Source organism: Bidens hawaiensis, unplaced genomic scaffold (assembly GCF_021521415.1).
Source record: "Bidens hawaiensis isolate Kalapana, Puna unplaced genomic scaffold, B.hawaiensis_p1.1 tig00039948_1, whole genome shotgun sequence".
Lineage (NCBI taxonomy): Eukaryota > Viridiplantae > Streptophyta > Magnoliopsida > Asterales > Asteraceae > Bidens > Bidens hawaiensis.
Window position 1 is genome coordinate 149175 of NW_027497022.1, and position 6000 is coordinate 155174.

A 6000-nucleotide genomic window follows, 5' to 3' on the forward strand; every position below is an offset into this window, starting at 1 on the left:
AATAATAATCATTTACAATGAATATTTCATAAGTAGAAAAAACACACTTAATCAAATGAAAACAATTACAATAATTTCAGTATCATAACCAAAGAGTAACGAAAATTACTGTTTCTTCAATTCTTCTTCTATCATCCTTTGTCTAATCACTTTCATCAAATCCTCATCAAGTCAATAATATTAATAATAAAATAAAAAATAAAAAACAAAAACAAACGGTCTAACGAACTAACTCGAAAAGGTCCATTTCCAGATCTTAATCCGCAGATCAACATTACACTTGGCATCATTAACCGAAGCCGCCACGGTCGCATTCTTTCCCGAACCAAGCTCCGAATCCCATCACATTCGATCCGAATCCCAACTTTCTTACTTCTAAACGACTCAATCTTCACTTGTGTTTTCGTATCCAAATAAATCTTCAACCTCACTCCACCTCTCTTCAGATCCGATCTAACCCGACTCACATCACTCGACTCCAACAACACATTCTCCCCATCCAACCCAGCCCGAACCACCTCGGCTCACTAACAAACGAATTCGCCACCGACCCATTTCCGATCTGGGTATCCTGGGCTGATAACAGTAAAGTGACTGTGGTTGGATCGTAGAAGAACGTGACACGTTTGTTGGTGTTTTTGGTGGACAGAGTGAGGTTAAGGCTGGATGTTAAGTGTGTTGTGCCATCAGAGTTTGTGTTAGTTTAAAGTCAGACGTTTTGAGTGACGTGATGGAGAATGGGGGACGGCAGCCGGCGATGGTGGCGATGAGTAAGATTAGGATTATTATTAATATTGCCCAGAAGCAGCAGAGGCAGAAGTAGTTGCGGCGGTAGATGTTGGGGTTTGGACGGTATGGGTGGCGGTTGGGGAGGTGGGGTTTGGTGGTTGGTGGTGGTGGGTTTTGTGGTGTCTGCCATGGGTTATGAAATCAAGGGGAGTAGACGTTAAGTATTGGGAGTCGTGGTTGAAAAAAGTGATTAATTAGTCAGAAAGTGCAAATCTAAAGGTGACAGGTGTAATTATTATTTTAATCATCGATCGTTTTTATTTTTTATTTTTGTGGGAAATATTGATTGTGATCATCATACATTTTCTTTCCTTTTGAATAACGTTTACTCAATTACGCTTCAATTTTTCACCAATATGTGGACGCTATGTCATTCGATAAGTTATTACTTTTTTTTATAATGGCAATGGAAATTATTTAATAGAAACTTGATCTTAAAGTATGATGATTAGGTATGTGAACGAACCAAACTGAATAAGGTTTTTGTCGATCGTTAAATTTTTATCGGACAAACGGACAGTTTAGGGACAATTAACCGAACATAATTTTATGTTTGTGTTCGTTCATTAAGGAAATGAACTTGGTCGTAAACTATGGCTAACACAAATCAGCACAAATCATGTTTATGTGATTCGGCTAACTGAAAATTATGAGTGTCAAAAGTTCTGTCTGATTACCAAGTTTGTGTTTTTGTTTTTTTTAATATTCATATTTATATGTTATTTTACATATAAATTAATAACATAATACACATGTATAAGTTAATATTATTGTTTAAATGTATATGATAAGCTTATAAAAGTAATTAAAAAGTATTAATAATCTTTAATGAACAAACATAAACAAACATTAATGAACATAAACGAATACATTATTGACTATTTATTGAAAGAGCATGATATATGTTCAGTTTTATTCATTTAGTTTGTCGAATGTACTTCACACCGAACTATTCATGAACAGTTCGCCAAAAATTTGTTTTGTTTACAGTCCTAATCATGATTAAGTTTTAGACACTTTGGATATCTGCTACAGCTAATAATCATCAATCAAGCAATCGATACCTCTTGAAAGTATTTTCTTATCCCGTAATGTTTTGAGGATATACACAAGTGTAAAAGTGGTCCTCCCTATGATCCTATAGTGTGCACATACAACTAGTAGGATTTGGCTGATAATGACGATATCAAGAGGTCATATTCTACATCATTTATCATACCATCCGCTTTAGATAATTGACAATTTAACTAGTTAAAAGAGTTTATATGATAGTATAGATCAAGTTTTTCTTCTGATATCAACAAAACATATATTTATCTTTTGTCTTCAGAAATAGTACATAGATGCTTACAAGTATATCCCGAAGACCCTTCACTTTAAGAAATAAAATATTGTAACCCTTCTTTTTGAATTATGTTCTAAACACCAATCCCTTTAGGTTATGTCTTGTAAACTTCACTAATGCATTATTGTACTAACACATCTCTTCAATCACCTTTTATCAAATTATAGAATCTATCTACATGTCTAATTCGGGATAAAAATAAAAGCTTTGACATGCCACTACTCATCTTTTATTAGAGCAAAGTCAACCCCATATAGCAATAAATGCCTATAATGTTTTCCAAGTTAAAAAAATTAACGAACACGAAACTGAAAAAAAAAATGGTCAACTATGGCGTGGCCAAATAGTCAATAGAAATGTAGGAATGGTGTTCAATTTAACAACCGGAGATACAGCGAGTCCAGTGTCATTAATATGATCAAAGAAGATCCTACTTTTTGGCCAAATATTAGATCTTTTTGTAGCCAGGTTGGATGAATCTGTACAATGGGTGTAGCTAGGTGGACACCTACGGTTTTTTCAGGAATCAAGTACAAGGTAGAAACCGATTATGGGTTTGGACAACAAAGTCAAGGACCGGGTCGGGTAAGAACCAGATCCGGGTATGGTCGGGTTTTTAACCGAGTTTTGACTGGTTTTACGATGTTTTTATCGGGTGTTAGCCGGGTTGGGTAAATAAAAAATAAAAGATTAATATGAAAAACTTACGCAAGTCATCGAAACCCGGAAATTGGTAAAAGAAGAAAAAAGAGACTAGTTAAAATAGTTAAATACGCAATTTTTATTTTTTTAGTGAAAACATAAATAAATTAGACATTTTATTAATAATTATTAATATATATATATTAAGATAGTTAAATATGAAATATTATTTTATAAAATCGTCTATAAGGTTTGGTCATAAGGCTATGCTTAGTGGAGGGGCTATAAATTGGGGCGTTTTGCGCTGTGTGGCGCCCAGTCAGCAATGGATGAGAATTTGTTTTTGAGGTGTAATGGAGTTGTAGGCTAATATATATATACACACATATATATATATATACCACACACAACTTATTATAATAATAATAAATTCCAAAACACAACCTTGGACAAGTATTTGTCGCCCACCCCCCACCCCAACACATTTCGCCCCTTTTGTAGCCCAAGGGGGCGGTGTTCGCGCCCCTTTTCGCCATTTATCGCCTAGAATTGTAGCCCACTACACATTGCCTAATAGTCATTTTCATCTAAATAGGTAAAATGACAGAATCTCGATGACTAAACGTTAAGAAACTGACGAGGCTAGTGAAATAGACGAAAATGGCAAGATTAGGAAACCTTAAGGGTCAAATTACAAAAAAAATTGTATTAGAGTTGCGTAACTTGACCTAACCTCATGGATGAAAATGCCACTTACTCTATTTGTTAATAAAAGTTAATAAACAAAGTGGTAAGAAAAGAAAAAAAAAATTCCTTGACGGTATTAACTCAGTTTGTCATGGCACTAGCACGGTGGAGTGCTGACACTAGGTCAAGTTTACGACGAGAATAAATGATTTATATCTCATGCAACTACATTTTTAATAAAAGTTATATCGAACATTTATTTAGATGGTTGAGAGAAAAACTTAAATACAATTGCATATTTATTTTCTCTTAAAATTAACAACGAAAGTTATCAGAGATAAATATCCGGCCGGCATTGTTACACCGCCAATGATGCCGACATTCAGTATAACTTACTACACACAAAAGTTATTTATTTATAATACGTACACAACTCCATTTTTAATAGAATTTATACTATAATATCTAAAAATTAATATTATTCACTACCACGTGTTTAGTTTATGATTTCTCGAATGCAATGAAATTAAAAGCGTATATTACATACAAAATAGGGAGTGAAGTAAAAAGGAAATATTGTATACAAAGTGAAATTAAAACTTAGAAAGTAAAAAAAATAAAACAAAAATAAACCCTATAGACACAACATAATATATACGCAAAATAGGGATGAGATTGGTATCATCGGTACCAAAAATCCCGATTCCGAAAATCGTAAATTCTCGGTACCCGGTTTTTAAGGTAAAATTCGGAAAATACTGGTACCATACCGTACCGATACCGAAATTCAAAATTTTGGTACCGATTCGGTACTAATTTCGGTACCGGTACCGAATTTGCTCATCCCTAACGCAATATAAATCATGTTATGTAAAGTTGATTTTTCTGGAGGATTGATGATTTAATTCGGACGCTGCTTAGGAGTGAAATGTCAAGCTTGCAAAGATTAAGGGCCTTTCCCAGTTTCTCGTTGATTTGGAGTTCTTCTGGATAAAAGTCTACATCTCTTTATTCACATAATTCCAGACACCTTTATTGTTGTTTTGTGCAGTTGCTAGCTGCCGACAGATTCATTTGCTGCTTTGCTTTTCATAACTACCAAACCTTATTTTAGAAGGTTAGACTTTCTTGTTCATATGTTATATGAGATATTGTGTTTGAATATTGGGATTGTCTAGTGTTCTATCTACAATTGCTTCTATTTAATTTCCATATTTAATTGGTAAAAAAAACATGTCTTACATGGATGATTTTAGACACCTAGAAATCAAACTTGAGGATATAAAGGCAGCTACAAACAAATTTAGCGATAAGCCTATCGGAACTGGTGGGTTTGAAGCTGTGTACAGAGGAGAACTAGTTCTCCCAAATGGAAAGACAACGGTTGCCTTTAAGCGTTTAAACCGTAAATTTGGACAAGGGGATGTCGAATTCTGGAAGGAGATCACGATGCTTTCTGAATTGAATCATGAAAATTTGGCCTCCCTCTTACATTTCTGCAGGGAGGGTGATGAGAGAATCCTTGTGTACGAGTATGCATCTCGTCGGAGCCTTGATCGCTATCTTGATAAAGCTAGCCTCACATGGACCCAACGTCTTAACATATGTCTTGGGGCTGCAAGAGGAATCGCCTACCTTCATGATCCAAAGAAGACGCAACAAAGGGTTCTTCACCGTGACATCAAAAGCTCCAATATCCTTCTGGATGATAAATGGACCGCTAAAGTTTCTGATTTTGGCTTATCAAAAATTGGTCCAGCTAACCAACCATGCACGTATCTAGTGTCTAATATTGTAGGTACACCTGGATATTGTGATCCAGCATATTTTGAGACATGTATTCTTTCTAAAGAGTGTGATGTGTACTCTTTTGGAGTGGTGTTGTTTGAAGTAATGTGCAGAAGATTATGTTGTGAATTTGATAAGGATAAGCTCGTATGCATTTTAGTGCATACTTGGAAAAGTCATTGCGATGAAGATAGACTAGACGATGTTATTTTTCCTGATCTAAATCATCAAATAAATAAGGAATCTTTGTCAACGTTTGCAGCCATCGCAAAACGATGTTTGAATAGAGACCATAAAAAAAGACCTAAAATGGTCGAGGTCGTTAAAGAACTTGAGGTCGCACTTCATCAACAACAGGTAAGTTTTCTATTATAAAAACTACAAAGCATAAGTTTGTAACACCCATAACTTATTTGTAAATTTTGAAAACACTTTGCGGATAATAGACCCATTTTTTTTTAATATTAATCTTTTAAGACTACTCAATAAAAATCATAGTTCTCAAGATGTCAATTACATTTTCTTAACACAATGGAAATTGGTAAACATTTTATTAGATAAAAGGTCGACGCGGGCTTTGCCCGTTGCTGCGATGATTCATGATAACTCGACGGATCGCACGGCCCTCGTGCCGGCGACGCATCATTCAAATTTCTGCCCTATCAACTTTCGATGGTAGGATAGTGGCCTACTATGGTGGTGACGGGTGACGGAGAATTAGGGTTCGATTCCGGAGAGGGAGCCTGAGA

The 6000-nt window shown here is 35.1% G+C and overlaps 2 pseudogenes; one reads left to right on the forward strand and one right to left on the reverse strand.

Moving 5' to 3' along the window:
- Positions 1 to 69: 69 nt before the first annotated feature.
- LOC143591601 (uncharacterized) lies at positions 70 to 1789 on the reverse strand (annotated as a pseudogene).
- Positions 1790 to 4705: 2916 nt separating this feature from the next.
- Positions 4706 to 5608, forward strand: LOC143591602 (putative receptor-like protein kinase At5g39000 pseudogene; annotated as a pseudogene).
- Positions 5609 to 6000: the final 392 nt, after the last annotated feature.